Source organism: Apodemus sylvaticus, chromosome 1, assembly GCF_947179515.1.
Source record: "Apodemus sylvaticus chromosome 1, mApoSyl1.1, whole genome shotgun sequence".
In the NCBI taxonomy this organism is placed as follows: Eukaryota; Metazoa; Chordata; class Mammalia; order Rodentia; family Muridae; genus Apodemus; species Apodemus sylvaticus.
Genome location: NC_067472.1, coordinates 200,853,419 through 200,874,947, shown reverse-complemented (window position 1 = coordinate 200,874,947; position 21,529 = coordinate 200,853,419). Strand labels below are relative to the sequence as shown.

Here is a 21,529-nt window from a genome sequence, read left to right as displayed (position 1 = left end):
CTCTGGTTTACATGAGTTATTGGGGATAGAGGTCCCAGATGAGAGCCCTCACACCTGTCTTTGATTCTGGTTACATCACCACTGCCGTACAGCATGACAGAAGACCTACTTCAAAATTTCCCACCTTTAAGATCATCTTTGCCCACACACTTACCTTTTATCCGCATCTGTGATGTGATGACTGGGACAACAAGTTTGCAAGGTCAGATGAGCTGTCTTGCCACCACAGAACTCACATTGGAGGGAAGAAGCTGGTGTGTCCTCTGTGTGACTGGCACTACATACAGTATGACCACATGACAAAGCATGCTCATCCACACATGACAACCAAGAAGATCCCAGGCTGGCAGGCGGAGGTGGGCAAGCTGAACAGAATCCCCTTGGCAGAGAGGCCCGGGAGCATCCTCGAACCCTTGCCAGTCTTTGGCTGAGGCACCCTGTGGCATCCATCACCTTCAGGCTTCGTCGAAAGCCTCTTCAGGAATGGAATCTATGTTCCTCTCCACAAATAAACATGGCCTCTGGGCTGTTGAATGGGGGGGGGATGTTTCTGATGGAAGTATATTAATTTACTTTTCTGATTGGAAATCTGTTTGGTATTTTTTCTAGTTTAGAACTTTTTCTCTGTCTCTCTGTATGTGTATCTCTGTCTCTCTGTCTCTGTCTCTCTGTCTCTCTGTCTCTCTGTCTCTCTCTGTCTCTCTCTGTCTCTCTGTCTCTCTCTCTCTCTCTCTCTCTCTCTCTCTCTCTCTCTCTCAGTCTTGTAAGGAAAAGGAAGAAAATTTGCTCTGAATCATCAGCATTCAAACAAACATTTCTGCAATACAATTTACGAAATCTGGATTTTTTTGTACTTTTCTACTCATGTTTTGTAGAAATGAGACAGTGTTCTTATATTTATAGTTTTTTAAATATTTTTATTTTCTACATTCTGTGTTTACATTCCAAATGATTTCCCCTTTCTGGGATCCCCCCTGCCCATATGTCCCATAGACCTTCTTTTCTCCATCCCTTCTCCAATCACCTCCCTCCTTTTTCTCTGTCCTTATATTTATACTGTACTCAAACTACCCATTTGTGGATAGACAATTTTGCAGCCTTCTTTTCCATATTTTGTAACAAAGTTTTGTACTTATCCTGCTTGAGAGTAAGCCTGGTAGGTAGTCAGGAAGAAACAAAATAACAAGTTTGATACCAGCCTTGTATAGTGATTATTTTAGATCAGAACTGGTTGAATAGAGAAGCCTTAAAATGGAAAATAAACTTGGTGGTTAGTTTCTTTGTATCAGTTTCAGGGGGAATTCTAGCAATCAACCTTGTTTCCCAGAGAACTATAATTGTGGTTGGGTAGAACTAATCAAGTGAGTCTGACCATCCATGGAGGGTGTGCCCAGGTCTGCCTGGGCTGCTTGTTGGGCAGTTTCGCAGGATCAAATGTGGAATGGCAGCCCAGAGCAAATGATCCCATGTCCTGTCTGTACTTAAGCAATGAAACCAAGAATGTAGACACAGAAAGTTTGAGATTGCACTTTGGCTTTTGTTGTGGTTTTACACCGCATGCTGGATTGATGACCACACAGAGAAAAGGAAATGTTTTATTGGTTGTTTAAACTTTCCACCAGAGTGCAACTTCCACAAAGCAAGGCCTTTGTGCAGAGTTGGCTCTGCAGTTCAGATGCATTTCCCACGTACAAAATACTGAGAAATGTGTCACTAAATGGCAGTAACTGTCACCTAACTTCTTTTCCAGTCATTGTGTGTGAAGGAAATTATTTTGCTCAAACAAGAAGACTTGGAATGGCGATTTTGTAGCTTGCCTGAAAACAGATCTTAGGCACTGCTTTTATGCCTCAAGAACAGTTGACCTATACACAGGTGATCGCACAAAAAGGTAGTTTTAGTTAAAATTATGGAAGCTCAGGCAATACAGTAAGTGTGAGAACAGGTAAATGGCATTGTTTTGGCAGCCTGAGAATATTGTTGTGAGGTATGAATTAGGTGTTGTATTTGCCTTTTAATAATTGGTGTTTTTATTTAATTATATATTTTTATTTTCTATATTCTTTGTTTACATTACAAATAATTTCCCCTTTCCAAGTTCCCCCCTCCCCATATGTCCCATAAACCATCTTCTATCCACTCATTCTCCAATCACCTCTCTCCTTTTTCTCTGTCCTGATACTCCCCTCCAATGCTAGATCAATCCTTTCCAGGATCAGGACCCTCTCCTTACTTCTTCATGGGAGTCATTTGTTATGCTAATTGTGCCTTGGGTATTCAGAGCTTCTGGGCTAATTAATATCCACTTTTCAGAGATTGCATTCCATGTGTATTCTTTTGTGATTTGTTTACCTCACTTAGGATGATATTTTCCAGATCTAACCATTTGCCTACAAATTTCGTGAGTTCATTGTTTTTAATTGCTGAGTAGTATTCCATTGTGTAAATATACCATGTTTTTTGTATCCATTCCTCTATTGAAGGACATCCAGGTTCTTTCCAGCTGGCTATTATAAATAAGGCTACAGTGAACATAGTGGAGCCTGTGCCCTTATTGAATGCAGGGGAATCCTCTGGGTAGATGCCCAGGAGTGGTATAGCAGGGTCCTCTGGAAGTGTCATGCCCAGTTTTCTGAGGAATCGCCAGACCGATTTCCAGAGTGGTTGTACCATCTTACACTCCCACCAGCAGTGGAGCAGTGTGCCTCTGTCATTCCTCTTGGCGTTTAACTTTACTAAATGTTGACAAGGTTGAAATATTAAACAGTTAGATAAAATAAGGTTTTTGTGGTCAGATCTTTGAGTCTTATATAACCTAACTATTACATGGTCATACATTGTATGCTACTTGATCCCTATAAGGTGCCTCTGCCTTTGGTAGATGAGTTCTGTATGTACATGAGTTTAGGAACTGTCCAGACAGCTCTCCAGGCAGTGTTGGTATTGTCTTTCAACATAGTGGAATGGAGGAGAACTAACTGCATCTATAGCTCATGTGCGTCGCAGCACCCTGAGCCTGTCCACCTGTTTTAAGTCAGCGTCCATGACTGTGTAAGTTACAATGACATCTAATTTAATGTTTTTGTCATTGTCACATGTAGAGGAATGTTTCATGTCCTGGCATTTCTACAGGATGTTATAATTTGTTTTGCATTGCATTACATATTCTTAATAAATTTTTAGTGTTATTTATCATTTCTTTTTTCATTTTCTTATTAGATAATTTCTTTATTTACATTACAAATGATATTCCCCTTTCTCATTTCCCCTCAAAAACGACCTATCCCATCCCCTCCTGCTGCTCAGGAAGGCCCTGAAATGTTTGGTTGCTCATCACAGAACTTTCTCTGACCAGTATTCTTTCTGAATGACTGAAGTGTTTGTAGATTTATCAACCCCTTTTCTGAAAAAGGTCGCAACACTTTTCTAATGAAAAACCAAGGTGGAAAACATCTCCTATCTTAAAAGGACACCTGAGCTCCAGAGCCATGGGAGTGGCTGCTCCCTTCAAGGCCCTCCCCAACTCCCCATGTTATGATGGTGACCACAGTGTCCCTTATTGCTGAGAAGTTCTTCATTTGATTTTGTTCACTTTGTTTAACCTTTCAATAGTTTTAGTAATAAAAATGTAAATGTTAATTACTTTTGTTTTATATAACAGACTTCAAAGTCTTCTTTAAATGAATTTGGGTAACTTATTTAAATGAATATGGGTAATATCACTTTTTTTCTTTGAATCATAAGGAGATCTGACACCTGCTTCTAGAGTGTCTGAAGACAGATACAGTGTACTTACATATAATCTTCAAAACAAATGATATTACTATGGAATAAGGAATGAACAAAAGAGGATAAGAATGGATTTATGGAATGATATATGTGTGTCATTTATGGAATGATATCCGTGTGTCAATTTGACAAGGGATAGATTTGGCTGTTTCGTTTGTCTAAATGATTTAAACTTAAATATGTCTAGAAAGGAGGGAATTTCAACTAGGGAAATTCCTTTCTATAGCCATTTGAAATAGTCATATTTGGCTTGAAGGCTTCAGTATATATGTTTATCACCTTTAATATATTTATAATTTGTTTTGCATAGCATTACATATTCTTAATAAATTGTTAGTGTTATTTATCATTTCTTTTTTCATTTTCTTATTAGATAATTTCTTTATTTACATTACAAATGATATTCCCCTTTCTCATTTCCCCTCAAAAACCACCTATCCCTTCCCCTCCTGCTGCTCACCAATGCACACACTCCTGCTTCCCTGTCCTGGCATCTGGGGGAATGAGCATTCACAGGTCCAAGGTCCAAGGGCCTCTCCTCTCATTGATGTCTGACTTGACAAAAAAAACAGGAAAGAGAAAGTTATTATTAAAAATAAAAGAACATCCCTGACCTCAAGCTATACCACAGAGCAATATTTATAAAAACTGTACACTATTTGCACATGGACAGACTTGTCCATCATTGGAATAGTATTGAAAACTCAGAAATATAATCATACAATTATGGATGCTTGCTCTTTGACAAAGAATCCAAAATTATACAATGAACAAAGGAAAGCATCTTCAAGAAATGGTCCTAGAATAACTGGCAATCATTACAGAGATAAAAGAACCTTGTGACCTTGCAAAAAACTTAAATCCAAGTGAATCAGGGATCTCAGCATAAAACCCAATACACTGAATATAATAGAAGAGAAAGTGGGAAAGAACATCAAACTCATTGGCATGTGATAAAATTTCCTAAATAGCACTCCAGTAGCTGAGGATCTAAGATCAAGAATTGATAAATGGGACCTCATGAAACTGAAAAGTTTCTGGAATGCAAAGGACATGGTTAATAGACATACCAGCAACCAGCAGATTGGAAAAAAACTTCACTAACTCAACTATCCAAAATAAATAAGAACTCAAGAAGCTAATTTCCCATTCAACTCAATCAAAAACAGGGTATAGAACTAAACAGAGATCTCACAACAGAGAAATCTCAAATATTTGAGAATCACTTGAAGAAATGTTTAAAATCCTTAGTGATCAGGGAAAAGTGAATCAAAGTGATCCTGAGATTCCACCATACACCAATCAGAAAGGCCCGGATCAAAAACTCAGGTGAGAGCACTTGTTGGGGAGGAGGTGGAGAAAGAGGAACACTCGTCTATTGCTGGAAGGATTGGAAAATGGTACAACCACTCTGGAAATCAATCTGGAGCTTTCTCAAAAAATTGGAAATAGATCTAAAAGTAGAGTCAGCTGTCCCACTCTTGGGTATATACCCAAAAGATGCCCCACCATGCTATAGGGGTACATGCTCCACTATTTTCATAGAAGTGGTAATTTCCCCAGATGTCCCATATTGGAAGAATGAATACAGAAAATGTGATTCTTTTCCAGAATGGAATACAATTCTGCTATTAAGAATGAGGACATTATGGATTTTCAGGCAAAGGTATGGAATTATAAAATATTGTCCTGAAGTAGGTAACTCAGACCCAAAAGGACATGCATGGTAGGAACTCACTAATAAGTTGATATTAGCCAAAATGTACAGAATACCCAGGATTCTGCAATCCACAGAACTCAAGAAGATAAGCAAGATGAGGGGCTCAAGTGAGATCCCCAATCACACTTGGAAGAGAGACGAAAGCAATCATGGGGAAGGCGAGACTTGGGAGACTTCTAGGAGGGAGAGAATCCAGGGAGGGAAAAGGGAACATGATTAACTATTTGTTGGGCAGATGGGGAAGCAGGAGTGAGGCTCTTTGGTCCAGAAGAAGGAATGCAAACAATCAACCTTGGAAGGTAAGAGGTGGGGGGGCCTTCTAGAATGTAACAGAGACCTGTGGGCTAAGAAACCCCCAGGACTCATATGGAGGAATCTTAAATGTAATATATAACAGAGGGGAGAGGGAAGTTGTAGAGTTCACTTCCAGGAGAAAGACAGGGGATCCAGTGAAGAGACTGGGTAGGCATCCCATAGTAAAAAATTCTGACCCAAAATTGTTCCTGTCTAAAAAATAATGACCCAAATTTTTCCTGAGGGAAAAAATGGAGAAGAATCTGAGGGAAAGAGGGTCGAGTAACTGGCCCCAAATGGGGTCTAGCTCAAGCGCATGCTCCAAAGCCAGACACTATTTCAGATGCCATGGTGTGCTTACAGACAGGAACCTAGCATTGCTGGCCTCTGAAAGGACCAACAAGCAGCTTAAGGAGTCAGATGCAGATACTTAGACCAAACCAATGCACAGAAGCTGGGGACTCCTGTGTTTGAATTAGGGAAAGACTGGAAGAAGCTGAGGAGGAAGATGACACCAGAGGAAAATCAGCAGTTTCAACTGATCTGGACCCCTGAGGCACCTAACCACCAACTTGGTAGTATATAATAGCTTATATGAAGACCCTAACACATATACAGCAGAGGACTGCTTGCTCTTTCCTAGGTGAATGAAAATACCCCTGACTCTTGAGAAACATGAGGGCCCAGGGAGTGAGTACACTTAGTTGGATGGGATGTAGAGGTGGGGACAACATCCTAGAGACTGTGGTGGACAGAGGAAGAATGGGAAGAGGAACTGTAGGATGGTGGAGCAGGAAGGTGATAAAGACTGGACAGTAAAAGATTAAAGATAATTTAAAAAGAGAGATAAATAAGGTAAATTCACACTTAAAAGTTGTATATCATTCAATCCTTTTGGAATATGTTTGTAATATATTTAGTATAAGTGGCTTTTCACTTGGCTTCTACCAACCACAATAATGAGTGACTCTGTGTTATGTGCTTGTATAGGAGGATCATTTTATCAAAACATGAAGGACTACTTCTCTAAGTCCACATAGTGTAAGTGTAAATTAGGCTGTATCCATCCTGCCTAAACCAGAAGCATAGAAGATGCCTTGGGCAATTTTCATGCCAACATCACAATAACCTTCTTCAGGTTTTTCCTAGTGCTGCTCTTTTACCTGCAAATAACATAATTTCACTTTTCTCAATGGATGAATAGTGTTGGATTGTTTAAATGTGACATATTATTACAACCTGTTCTTCAGGAGATAAACATGTAGGCTGCTTCCAATTTCTAGTTATTAGAAATAGAACAGAAGTGAACCTATATAAGTAAATATCTGTTGTAACATATAGTGTCAATTGCATATATGCCCAATATTGGTATATCTGGATCTTTTGGAATATCTATTTTCATTCTTTTGTGAAAATTCCACCCTGAATTTCACAGGGACTCTTCCAGTGTTCACTCAAATCAACAGCAAATGAGTCTTTTGCTGTTCCCATCATCCTTTCTATCATTTGCTGTCTTTTTAAACTAATCTTAGACATTCTGACTAGAGTAGGATAGAATCATATAACAATTTTCCTTTGCATTTTGCTCAGCACTGACAGAGATGCCTTAAAATCCTCTCATTAACCTTCAGAATTTTATGTGGAAGAGGAAACAAAAATATTTACTCATGTATTCTAATAACAAAATAAGTCAATGCTGCTTTCTCAATTTTTCATTACTTATCATAAAAGGAGTGGAATTATATGAAATATTATCTCCTGCATGCACTGATATTGTCATAATCATTTCTATTATATTATAAAATATAGTGAATCTTGACTAATTGACCTGAGGAAGGAGAATGAGTGGAAGGAGGAACCTGAGATTTGTCAAGCTAAAGAAACACATGTCATAAAACCACACTTTTTTGAACTTCCTGTCTCCTAAGTGTACTGGCTAGTTTTGTGTGTCAACTTGACCCAGCCAGAAGTTATCATAGAGAAAGGAGCTTCATTTGGGAAAGTATCTCCATGAGATCCAGCTGTGGGGCATTTTCTCAATTAGTGATCAAGTGGGGAGGGCCCCTTGTGGGAGGTACTACCTTTAGGCTGGTGCTCTTGGGTTCTATAAGAGATCAGGCTGAGCAAGCCAGGGGAAGCAAGCCAGTAAGAAACATCCCTCCACGGCCTCTGCATCAGCTCCTGCTTATTGATCTGCTTGAGTTCCAGTCCTGACTTCGTTTATTGATGAACTGCAACATGGACGTGTAAGCTCAATAAATCCTTTCCTCCCCAACTTGCTTCTTGGTCATGATGTTTGTGCAGGAATAGAAACCCTGACTAAGACATTTAAGTGTACATCCTGGAATCTATACTGTGTTTTTATATGCTGGAAGAAACACCAAAGGGAATCAAAGAGATTCCTATAGCCCTTTCCTGATCCAGCCATAGTAGGTATATTTTCATATACAATACAGTCACAGGTTCCATTTAGGCTTACCCCAATCCATAATGGTGAGGAAGAGGAACTGTCTCAAGATTTTCTACAAACCACATTATTTTCTTCACTTTGAGTCCTGAGAGTCTCTTACCTCCCATGTCTCTGGTACATTCTGGAGGTTCCTCCCAACCTCCTACCTCCGGTGGTTGCCTGTTTCCATTTTTTCTTCTGGACCTCAGGGCTTCATTCCTTTTCTGTCACCCAATAACAGATCAGAATCCCTTTTCCCCCAAACCCCCACCTGTCCACTTTCCCTCCCAGGTCCTTCCTACTCCCTTGTGATTGCTTTCTTCTCATTCCTAATGGTACTGAATCATCCTCACTTGGGTGCTTCTCCTTGTTTATCTTCTTGAGTTCTATGGACTGTATCTTGGGTATTCTGTATTTCTTTTATTTCTTTTGTGGTTAATATCCACTTATTAGTGATTACATACCATGTATATCTTTTTGTGTCTGAGTTACCTCATCAGGATATTGTCTAATTCCATCCATTTGCCTGGAAAACTCAGGATGTCCTCATGCTTAAGAGTTAAATAGATTCCTTTGTGTAAATGAACCACATATTCTGTTTCCATTCTGCTATCTGGGACATCTTGGTTGTTTCCAGCTTCTGGCTATCACAAACAAGGCTGCTATGAACATAGTGGAAGACATAACCCTATGCAATAGTGAGGCATCTTTTGTGTATATTCACAAGAGTGGTATTGTAGGGTCTTCAGGTAGATCTACTTATGCTTTTCTGAAGTCTCCAGAATGATTTCCAGAATGGTTGTACCACTTTGTAATCCCACAGGCAATGGATAAGTGTTCCTCTTTCTGTACATTCTTGCCAACATTTGTAGTTAGCTGAAGTTTTCATCCTAGATATTCTGATTGGTGTAAGGGAGAATCTCAGGGATATTTTGATTTGCCAATCTCTGATCACTAAGGACTTTGAAAATTGTTTTTTTCTTAAAAGTGTATTTCCCTCTAATTTATTATGTGTGATAATTAATGCTGACCATTTTTGGAATTTTATTTATAACTTTCTCTGAGAAAGCATTCTGGGCATGACTCTGAGGATATATTTAATGTTATTAGATTCTGTCTATACTTAAGTAACTGAAATGGTCAAAGTAACAATACAAATGGGATCTACTATTCCTGTCATAGTTCCTGGTATGTATAAAAGGACAAAGCTTACTGAATATGAGGATTCATTTTCCTCTGCTTCTCAACTAGGTGAACAATTTCATTACCTATAAACTCCTGACATCAGAACTACTGTATGATGATAACTTGAGCCTTCAAATAATGAGCTATTTTTTCTAATGTAAATAATTTTCTAGAGTTCCTTTTCACAGAAATAGGATAATATTATTTTTTAAAAGTGTTACTACAATGCACAGGAGTGAGTTTGATTTTATTGTATTAATAAATTTTGACTCAGTCATGGAGAATGCTTTTATAGTTAATATTTTTTATTGAATATATTCTTCATTTACATTTCAAATGCTAAAACCTTTGCTGGTATACCACCTCCAAAAATCCCCAAACCCTCCTCCCACATCCTGGCTCCAATTATATATCCCTCCACATGACCTACTCCCATCTACACCCCCCCACTGATTTCACCACACTGGGGCATCTACTGAGCCTTCACAGAACCGAGGGCCTCTCTTCCCACTAATTCACGACAAGGAACTCCTCTGACATATTTTGGCTGGAACCATGTGTATCCCTTAGTTGTTGGTTCAGAATATGGGGAGAGTTTTATGTTAAGAATCTGGAAGAATTTGGTCAAATAACTTTCATTTTTTGAGCAGTACTTGGAGTGACAGTCTTTTGTAGTTTGGAAGAAAAAATTTATTAAGTGATTCTAGAGGATCTGTCACATGAAATCAGGTGCCTGATTAACAGAAATGGAAGGGAGTACTGTAAATGCAATCTTCCAAATACTGTGTAGAATCAAGAGTCAGGCACACTGAAGTCCAAGCAATAACAAAATTTAATAACATTCATTAAAATAGATAAGAATATGTAATACATAACATAAAATTATTACAGTGAGTGAAACTATTTGTAACAATGAAGTTAAATAAGAAACTGAAATGTTTTTTGTAATAATCTCTTCTGCTATAGTTAAGAGGGAACTAGAACGGAACATTGAAATAGCATAACCGGCCCCTTCTTCAGTCATTAAGAAGTTTCCATTGTGGAAAGTTCTATGTTGATGTTGTTTCATTGTCCTCTGCTAAAGGAAATATAAAAATGTCATAGTTAAACATTCTCAGTTATAGATTCACCCCACTTCAAATAAGACTAAGTTATCAATATATCTTCTGAACTCTACACAAAGAATTACTTGAGTTGACACTATATCTGATTTTGAATGGTATTGCCTATTAAGATTCTTCATATACGTGTTGTAGTAAATCTGCTGCAACTTAATATGTATACCAAATGCTACTTATTTGGCAAGATTATCTCTCAAACATCATTTTTTGTACAAGATAGCACAGTTTGTTGGCACATAGTTTAAGCTTATAGTTTAATCTCATGTTGAATGGATTTGTAAATAAAATAATTGATTTAAAGCGAACTTTTTAAAAATAATTTCATATCCAGAATATCATACACGAATTATATACCATGGAAAGAAAGGAAAGAAATGTAGCACATAATATTCTTGAATTCATACAGGGTCTAAAAATATTCCTTTGTTGTACCTACATGTTTGTAAGTTTGTACATATGTGTGTCTGTATGTATACCTATGTATATATTCATATAATCCTACACAAGTTAAATGTTGTTTAAAACACTTTTCCAATGCTTTAGTATCATGATATTCTCTAATGCTGCTCTGTTATTTTCAAATTTATGAAATCAGGAAATGATGGCATCCTTCCATCTATTTGGTAACTAATTCGAATTCTCTTAAACTGTAGGGACTTCTGCATGAGGAGCAGTAGATGAAATCTTTAATTGTGCAGTATTAGCATTTAAGGTTTCCCACTGTGACCATCTATGGCTTTTTTTTATAACAGCTGACTTACCAGCAGTATTTACTGACATCTTTAAGTCATTTGACCTCTTTTTATTATTGTCACAAATGATATGGTCCTCATCTCCAAATATATCAACATAGTTGTCAATCATGATTTGCATAATAGACATCTGTAATACCACAAGGTATAAACAAGATCCTCTATTATTTCACATAGTTTACCAAATCGAAATCAATAAAAAATTGAAATCCAAAATCGTGAGGAAAATAGCAGTTAGTCCAAACAGATATGAACCTGTGAAGTATCTGTCTTAAATGGAGACACAAAGTTCTTTGGACTGTTCAAACATATTGCAAAGAATTGGGGATCTATTAAGCAATGTAATAATTAAGAACTGATATGATGCAGACTAACTGAATAAAACAAATTAATGACCTCACAGGTTTCTTGAATTGGTGATACTTTGCAGGGTGTGTGAGGAGGTGGAGTTTTCTTTTGATGGTTTGAATGGGACAACTGACTAATTCCAGAAATCATAATTTATGACACCATCTTTGTGAAAACTTTTGGGTGGATTAAGTGGCTTGGCTTCCCCATAGGAGGTTTGTCATTGGTTAGAATTTAAGGTGACAGAAGTCAGGTGCGATTTGCAGTGTCCTTTCTGTGCTTTGTGTTTGCTGCCTGAGTTGAGAGCCACCAGCTCTCTGCTTCCTGTTGGTTGTTCTACCTTCCTGCAGCTATGCTTCTCTGTCATGACTTTGAAGGACTGTAATCTGTCTGGATAGCTAATTCCCAAGTAAGTATTTACTTCTGTAAGTTGTTTTAGTCCAGCTGTTTTATTAAAGCAATAGGAAAATTACTAAGAGAAGAAGGTGGTGAGAAGAGGGATCTTAGGTGAAAAAAACTGCCTCCAGACTGGGAAATCTATGGGATATTGGCTTGATTAACAACTGAATTATTAGGGCAGATATCTCCAGGATGGTGCCACCCTGGAGCAATTATTGAGACAGAGAGATATGTGGTGGACGACAGGATGCTACACTCCTACACAGCTTCTGCTACATTCCTTGTGTCTAGGTACCTGCCCTGCTTCAGTGTAGTCCCTGACATTTCTCAGTGGTTAACTGGTAACTGGATGTATACCATGAAGTGTAACCTGTCCTCCAGAAGTTGATTTCATCACTGTTTTATCATAGCAAGTGTAGCAAATTAAGTCACTTTCTAAATTGAACAAGGTATTCCCTGGGCTTTCCTATTCCCTTGTTTTTTTTTTTTTTTTTTTTTTTTTTTTTTTTTTTTTTTTTGTTGTTGTTGTTGTTGTTTTTGGTTTTTTGTTTTTTGGAGACAGAGTTTCTCTGTATAGCCCTGGCTGTCCTGGAACTCACAATGTAGACCAGGCTGGCCTCAAACTCAGAAATCCACCTGCCTCTGCCTCCCAAGTGCTGGGATTAAAGGTGTGTGTCACCACTGCCTGGCAACATGTAATTCTTATAGGTCTGCTTTTATATGTTACTTGGCCTTTTCCCATTGTAGCTTTTAATATACTTTCTTTGTCCTCTATATTCAGTGTCTTAGGTAATGTATGCCAAGGGAACAAAGCAACAAGTTGGAGAACCAGGGAGATTAATATAGGAAGACAGATGGTATCCACTGGAGTCTGGGACTGGGGAACAAGAGGCTGTATTCGGTGTGCTATAGCAACGCTGGATGTGAGACTCAGGGATTTGATTTGCAGGTGTGGAAGGTGAGGTCAACATCTGCAGTTAGTTCACTCGCTTTCCTGCTTAGAATATGTATTAGTGTTTTCTCTCTTTTGTGTGTGTGTGTGTGTGTGTGTGTGTGTGTGTGTGTTTCATTTGTTTTTGTTTGTTTGTTTGGTTTTTAAGACAGGTTTTTTCTACTGCTTTCAAAAAAACAATTGATTGATATATCTGGGGTCTGAGAAAGGACCACCTATTCTCTTGAATATTTTGTACAGAAACCAAGAATTTAACTAAAGCTTGGGAGGAGCCCTGTTACCCTCCACCCCCAGGGTTTCTTTGGGTACCTAAGGATATGCTTGAATTCACTTTATTGATCTTAAACTCAGAGATCTGCCTGCCTCAGTCTCCCAAGTGCGGGGATTAGAGGCCTGTGCCAGCATGCAAAGGTAGTGGCCTGAATAATTTTAAGAAGGACTGTGTAGTCTCTCTGGGCTAAGGCAGGTTTTGATATGCATGCTGTGCAGACGGTTGCAGGGAGTCATGAAGTCAGTCCGGGCTAGCTGCACTGAAATACATGTGTCATAGGAGTTTCAAGTTGCAGTCTTTGGCTCCTCTGAAGTGGAAAATTAAGGGTTCCCTGGAAAGTCCATTGTATTGGATGGCGTTTTGCTGGGGCAAAGGCATGAAGAAGTGTTTTCCTGGAGTGGACACAGGGGAAAGACTAAGGCTCCCTCGTGAAGGGACATTAAGCTAAAGCAGACACTAGTCTGCTTTACACTGTGTAACTGAGCTGCACTTGTTGGGATTCCATGGAGGGAAATGCACCAAGGGACTTCTGGGGGCGTGCTGCAGTTTCTTGCTGCTTCGGTGGACTTGGGCTGAGCAGCAGCCTGATTTCAGCTGAGTCAGACACACGCTGAGGTGAGACACACGCTGAGACAAGACACATGGAGGACATGTGAGGAGGCTGCCCTTGGTTTGCTTCCAGAGCTAGATGCACGATGCCTGTAGGTCTTGCATCTTTGCTGATCTTCGATTCCCTGAAAGAGGCACAGCAGAGACCTTCCCTGGCTTACCTCAGGGTCCCTCCTGCTGACTCAAGCTGAGGCTGAGGCATGGCTGACTCTGCTAGGTAGTGCTGCCGACACTGGTTCATATTTGCTATCACGTCTCTACCAAACTGGACTGCTGATGTATCTGTGAGGTGTTTGGGAGTGGATTGAGCTACTGCTGCTGACCTGTGAACTGAACTGCTGATTTTCAGACAACACAGATGGGAGGTATTCCAAAGAACTATGTCTAATCAGGTCCATGTCCCCAATATTGTTTCCTTCCCACCACCTCTGGTAGGTGATGGGGTTAAAGGAAGGTTAAAGCATTTAAGAACCATCATTAAAAATAGGTTTTTAAAAAATTAAAGTTACACTCCTGCTTTCTAGTTACTGAGAAACATGCCTGGCTGTTCTGGAACTCACTGGGGAGACTACAGTGCCTTGAAACTGACAGAGATATGCCTGTCTTTGCTTCCTGAGTACTGGGATTAAAGGCATGGACCACCACCCCACCCAGTCAACAGTTCTTAGGAAGCTTCACTCATACCTGTCATGGTGCTGAGCCTGTGCCTACCATGCGGGCCACTAAGAGATAAAGCCACTCTTGTCTTCCCACTCAAGGGGTTCTGCTTGTACTTCCATTCCAACATCTATGACACAAACTGTTCTTCTGCACCTAACTTTTACTTTTTTCTGTTGTCATTTGGACATTAGTGTTGAAATCAGACACTTTATGGATCATAAGTAAATTGCAAAAGTTAAAAAAATCATGAATGAAAATCAATAATTTACATTTTACAATCATCAGAATCTTTTCTAAATTTAGAAAAATACAAGCAACATCTATCACATTAAATAAACATAAGAGTTAACTCTGATATCTCTTCTGTTATCTACTCTAATAGGAACTAATATTGGGAGCACCATTAAGAAATTAGTGTACTTACTTGCCACAGACCAGCTTGGGCATCCATATGGTAGGCAAACTGAGGCAGGCAGCCATTGCAAGTCAGTGCTTAGAGCTGCTGACAAGGGAGGATCCAGATACCTACAGATGCCACTGGTAAAGGCAGCCAGGAATTAGAGAAATTACTCCACAGAATTTTTTATGAGAAAACAAAGCTTACATTAATGGGGCTGGCACTCCCTGAAGGTAGTGGAAAAACTATGAACTCTTTTTAACAAGGGGCCCTGAAAGAAAGATAAGGAAAGATAAAATTCTTTCTTTGTCTCTGTCTTTCTGTCTCTCTGTCTCTCTGTCTGTCTGTCTGTCTGTCTCTCTCTCTCTCTCTCTCTCTCTCTCTCACACACACACACACACACACACACACACACACACACTGAGTGGATGAAACAAAAGACAGAATCCAGTAACTTCATATATACAAACACACATGCATACAAACACACATACATTCATGCATACAGACATATACACAGACAGACAGACATTTCACACATAGATTGGTTAGAGCAAAGCTCCAGCAAGCAGGCATCACACACTTCTCACATAGATACAAAAATGCACACAATAGATGGATGGAGCAAGCTCCAACACACACCCAGACAAGCCTTACACAGTTCAGCTGCACAGCACCTTTCTAGGATTCTAGCATAGTCTGAATACTCAGCACTACTCCTCCCCTAAAGACTGCAAATCAGAGGCGTATCCCTACAGTGCTTTCCTTGTCCTGTGCCTCCTTTCTTCTCGGATATAATCCAGTGGCCATGAGCATCTTCTGGAAGCTGAGCAAGAGACAAGCTGTCTCATGCATTGCCTCATAACTGGGTCTTCTGGATTTCAGCAGAGAGCCTTTCAGGAAAGAGCCTCATTCTTATACTAGAAGATTGTCACTGGGCAAGGCAGAGAGAGGCCTCCACTGTCAGCAGGTCCAGACAGCTACTTGTCTCTCTCAGTGGCCTGGAGGCCTGGAGGAATATCCAGAAATGTCTCATAGAAGCCTCCAAATGAGTAGCTCCTAATTCTGGTAACTCTCCTTGCAAGTTTCATAAAATACCTTCTCTTGGTGTTGCACTGCAGCCAGATTCCACTTCTCAGGGAAGTATGCACAGGTGACATTTGACATCAGGTTCCCAGAAACTTTTCCATGGAGGACAAAGGACTAACTGCCTCTAGATAGAGAGGAGACAGAGGTGATGCATAGGAAAATGGAGATTATAAAGGTAAAATGGAGAACACTCCTCACATATTCTCTCTACCTCTCTACCCATGCAGATTTATATTCTCCATTTTTAAGAATAACACACACACACACACACACACACACACACACACACACACGTACACACGAAAAGCAAAGCAAACAAAAAACAATAATATAAACAATGTTTAAAAATGAAGGAAAGTTTTGATTTGCATTTCCCTAGTGATTGATGATGTTTAACATTTCTTTTTTTTTCTTTCTTTTTTTATTGATATATTTTTATTACCATTTCAAATGATTTCCCATTTTCAGGGTCCCCACTCCCGGCAAGTCCCATAAACCCTCTTCCCTCCCCCTCTTCCTCCATCCACCCCTTCCCACTTCTCTGTTCTGGAATTCCCCTATACTCTTGCATTGAGTCTTTCCAGAACCAGGGGCCACTCCTCCATTCTTTTTGGACATAATTTAATTTGTGGATTATGTCTTGGGTATTCAAAGTTTCTAGGCTAATATCCACTTATCAGTGAGTGCATACCATGATTGATCTTTTGAGACTGGGTTACCTCACTTAGTATGATGTTCTCCAGCTCCATCCATTTGTCTAAGAATTTCATGAATTCACCATTTCTAATGGCTGAATAGTACTCCATTGTGTAAATATACCACATTTTTTGTACCCATTCCTCCGTTGAAGGACACCTAGGTTCTTTCCAGCTTGTGGCTACTACAAATAGGGCTGCTATGAACATAGTGAAGCATGTGTCCTGTCCTTATTGCATGCTGAAGAATCCTCTGGATATATTCCCAGGGTATATAACAGGGTCCTCAGGAAGTGTCATGCCCAGTTTTCTGAGGAACCGCCAGACTGATTTCCAAAGTGGTTGCACCATCTTGCAATCCCACCAGCAGTGGAGGAGTGTTCCTCTTTTCCCACATCCTCCAACACCTGCTGTCTCCTGAGTTTTTGACCTTAGCCATTCTGACTGGTGTGAGGTGAAATCTCATGGTTGTTTTGATTTGCATTTCCCTAATAATTAATGATGTTGAACATTTCTTAAGGTGTTTCTCAGCTCTCAGAAGTTCTTCATGTGAAAATTCTTTGTTTAGCTCCGTACCCCACTTTTTAATGGGGTTATTTGGTTCTATGGGTTCTACCTTCTTGAGTTCTTTGTATATATTAGATATTAGCTCTCTGTGGGATTTAGGGTTGGTGAAGATCCTTTCCCAATCTGTTGGTTGATGTTTTGTCCTTTTGACAGTGACCTTTGCCTTACAGAAACTTTGTAGTTCTATGAGGTCGCATTTGTCAATTCTTGATTTTAGAGCATAACCCTTACATGTTAATGTTTGATAAACTTTTACATAAACTCAGTAAACAGTTGTATTACAAAACTTCTGCTTCTTACCCCAGATAGAGAGCTCAAAACAGACCAAAGTATGTATGCCACACAAGTACAGTCAATAAAACAGTGAGTTTTATTGGAGTTATTTACAGAAATACTGGTGAGAGCTTACTCACAGAAGAACAAATGATTCAAAAACTGTTGCACCATCAAAGCCCACCCCAGGACTGGCAAGAGCATGAAAATTTTGGGAACCCGAAACACTCCTTTCAGGCAGCTCAACATACTGTACAGAGAGTGCTTCCCAAGGGACGCAGTTGATCCACATCTATTTCACATAGCTGGGTTGGGTTTTGAATCTTTGCAGCTTGGCTTGTTTGAGAGTGATTCACACAGCGGCTTGCCTTGTTTATTCTTTGGAAGAAAGAGCCTAGAAAATCTGGTTACTTTCAGGGACTCTTGATGCTAGTTGGAGTTGTTTCTCTTCCTGCTGAAAAAGAGAGTTCCTGTGGACTAAAAAGCTTCAGTCTCAGAGGAAACTGTTACAGAGTAACAGTGCAAAGCTAGAAGGAGGGTTATCTGAAGTATCTTGTGAGACAGTGCTTTAGAAAGGGTGGACACAACTTAAGTTAGTAATCTAAATAACAAGTACAAAGAACACACGTCCATGGTGATTCGAAGAAAACGTTCCTCTTATATATCCATGCATGCCACAGATAGATGGGTTGAAATCAATTCTGAGAGTGATGATTTCACAGTTATCACTGTCCATTTTCTTTTAAGATATTTTCTCCAGATTTATTAGTCCTTTTGAAATGTGTAAATGAAATACATAGTCTTTCTATTGGTCCCTATACTCAGTGGAACATCATTTACAAAATAAACTAATTATTTTTCATATACACAGATTATTTTAACAACTGTTATTGGCAATATTTTCAAACTGGAGGCTGCCATAAGTCCTTCTATGTAGGTATGAGCATACCTACAAATAATATGCAGTAAAATTGATCACTAAATCAACCTCCAATAATGATTATTGGAAAAAAATCCAAAAGTCCAAATACAGCTTATTCCCCTCAATATACAATATTCACAGAAAGAAACCACAATAGAAATGGAAAATGGGTTGATAATGGGTTGAAATGGGTTGAAAATTGCTGTATCTGACTCTTGGTTAGGGGGTGTGAACTAGTTTTAAAAAAGTAATCTACCACTGATTAAATACTTATTTTGAGGTATATGTGATGCCAATAGCACCTTTTCTGCTATATTAATTTCTGCTAAATTATGCCTCCTTCAAGGGAAGATGTGTGTGTCATCGAACCACAAGTTTCTATATGCTTCAAATCTACCAAAAAATAAATGTAGTAAATAATGGAGTTTTGAATAAATAATATTTAATGTAAAGATTTAGAGAATTTGGTAGTTTCAAGTACTCTTACAATGTACTTGGGATTTAAAGAGTTTCTACCAAATTCGGCTGTAGATGAGGGTATTGTGAAGTTTTGGAAATTCATATTTTCCTAACATCTCAACCACAACATACCCCCTATAGAAGCGGTAGACACCCTGCCTGGACAACTTTCTTACACCAGAGTGAGAAGGTTAGTCTCTGCAGCAAGCGTTCCTTCATCTTCTCCTCTGCTGTGCTCCAGCGAGGATCAGTGCAGTCCCCTGGCGCCTTTTACTTGTGGATCTCTGCTGACACTACTTGCCTAAAGTCTGTATTTCTAGCTCCCTGTCTGCTCCGTCCATCCACCCCTGCGTTCTCCTATCTCTCTCATTCTGAGGGCCACTCAGAACTAAGGAAGTCATGACAGCCTTTACCCCTGAGTGCTTTGCTATCCATACCCCGTTCTCCCACAGTTCTCTCAGCAATGTCTATGCACAGGAGTCCTGAGTCGTGCATTGCTTTTGTCATGTTCACAGTTTTAAACAGCAGGGAACCAATAAAATGTACTCAGTTTAGGTGTCCCTAATTCTTCCTCATGATTAGATTCAAACTATGAATTTTTATAGAAATATTAGGTCTCATGTCAGAAGGTGCATGATAATGAATTTTTCTGTTGGTGGTGACATTAACCTTATCTATTTTGAAATTCTGACTCTCAGGTTGCTCCTAGCAAAGTAACAACTTTTCTATTTGTAACTAGTAAGCATCTTGTGGAGAAGGGCCTATGACTACAAACATCTTCCAGCAAACCACAGATTTCCACAAAAGTAAGGGTCAAAGAATTATTTCATAATGGTATTTTATATATTTATTCTCTTGCCTTGTACTTTAATTTAAAATCTTTAATTTTCTTTTCTTTTTTTTTCTACAAGGTCTCACCCTATAGCCCAGGCTAACCTAAAAATGTGTGTAGTATAGCTGAAACACTTGTGAGTGCAAGAATGTAAAACACAACTACTATACAATATAAAAATATGACTTATCTAATGATTTTGGTCAGAGTTTAATAGCCAAAATATTACTATAAAATTGTTGTCTGTGTGTGGGGGTGTGGGTGTGAGTGTGTGTGTGTACTGAGAGGCCAGAAAGTAATATGAGATCCCTCAGAGCTGGAGTTCCAGGCATTTTCAAGATACCCAGCTTGTTAAATGGTGCTAGAGTCAGAATTCTAGTTGTCATGGTAGATTAGTAAGCCCTTTTAGCCAGTGAATTATCTTTCCAGCCCAATAAAAGTGTTACTACAGCAAAAGATGAGAAGCAGCGTAACTAGAAAAGAAAGAGGAGAGGAAAATGACTTATTTGAGATGTAATGCTGGATGAAGTTTATTTCAGTAAATAGCCAAGGTAATGTAAGTGTATAGCTCATTCAGTATGCTTATCTGATGTGCATATAATATTGAGTACAAAGCAGGGACAGGGCCACATCCAATCTATTCTTGTTATATTTTTTAAGGTTGACAGTATATTTTAAAAATTAAACTATCAATGCATTCCTTCCCCATTATCCTTTCCTCCCTTCAGCTTCTACTATACCCACCTCAAAGGGACTAGTATTCTTTAAATGTGATTATCACACACACACACACACACACACACACACACACACATACACACATACACACGCAATTTAAATTTCTTTGGGTTTTGTTGTTGTTTGTGTATTTGCTGGTGCACACCTTTAATTGAAGCATTCAGGAGAGTCAGGTAGATCTCATGTCAGTCAAGTTCACATACTGAAGTTTAAACTACTCAGGGCTACACAGTGAGACCCTGTTTCAAAACAAACACACACACACACACACACACACACACACAATTATTTAATATAACTTAGTTTATTTGTTTGTAGCATGTGGGATGGGAGAGGCACACATGAGGAATTAAGATGTCAAGTCGTAGGAGTCTGTTCCATCCAGATACCTCGTGGGATTCCAGGGCCAAACAAAGTTACTCTGGCCTGCTTTGAAATGACCAAGGCTTGCTAGTCATAAAACACTTTTTTCTTGAAGAATTTCTTTTGTTTTTTCCATTTTTATTTAAGTTACAAGTAAGGTTTTTCTGTATAGAGAAAATCGTTTATAAGCATCTGCCACAGACTGACCCACCTGGGGAGTCACGACAGAGGGAAAATCAGGGCTTTGGTATTCAGGAAGGCATTGGTGCGACAAAATGACAGACAGACACACCAGAGAGAGGTTTACAAAGAATCAACAAAAGAGTTGGTTCTTTGAGAAAATCAACAAGATAGATAAACACTTAGCAGACTAACAAGAAGGAATAGAGGAACCACACAAATTAATAAAATTGGAATGAAAAGGGAGATATAACAACAGAAACTGCAGAAATTCCAAATATCATCAGATCCTACTACAAAAGCTTATACTCAACAAAATTGGAAAATCTGGATGAAATGGACAATTTTGTGGACACATGCCAGGTGCCAATGTTAAAACCTGATCAGATAAACCATCAAAATAGTCCCATAACACATGAGGAAATAGAGTCAGTTATTAACAGTCTTCCCAAAACAGCACCATCA

The 21,529-nt window shown here is 39.0% G+C and overlaps 1 long non-coding RNA gene across 1 annotated transcript; it reads right to left on the bottom strand.

Annotated features, from left to right (window-relative positions):
* Positions 1–10,441: 10,441 nt before the first annotated feature.
* On the bottom strand, positions 10,442–16,216 carry LOC127675209 (uncharacterized). The gene is made up of 3 exons (XR_007975450.1): positions 16,045–16,216; positions 14,974–15,086; positions 10,442–10,515 (listed from the first exon to the last, which is right to left on the bottom strand). It is a non-coding gene; the product is annotated as an uncharacterized LOC127675209 (long non-coding RNA).
* Positions 16,217–21,529: the final 5,313 nt, after the last annotated feature.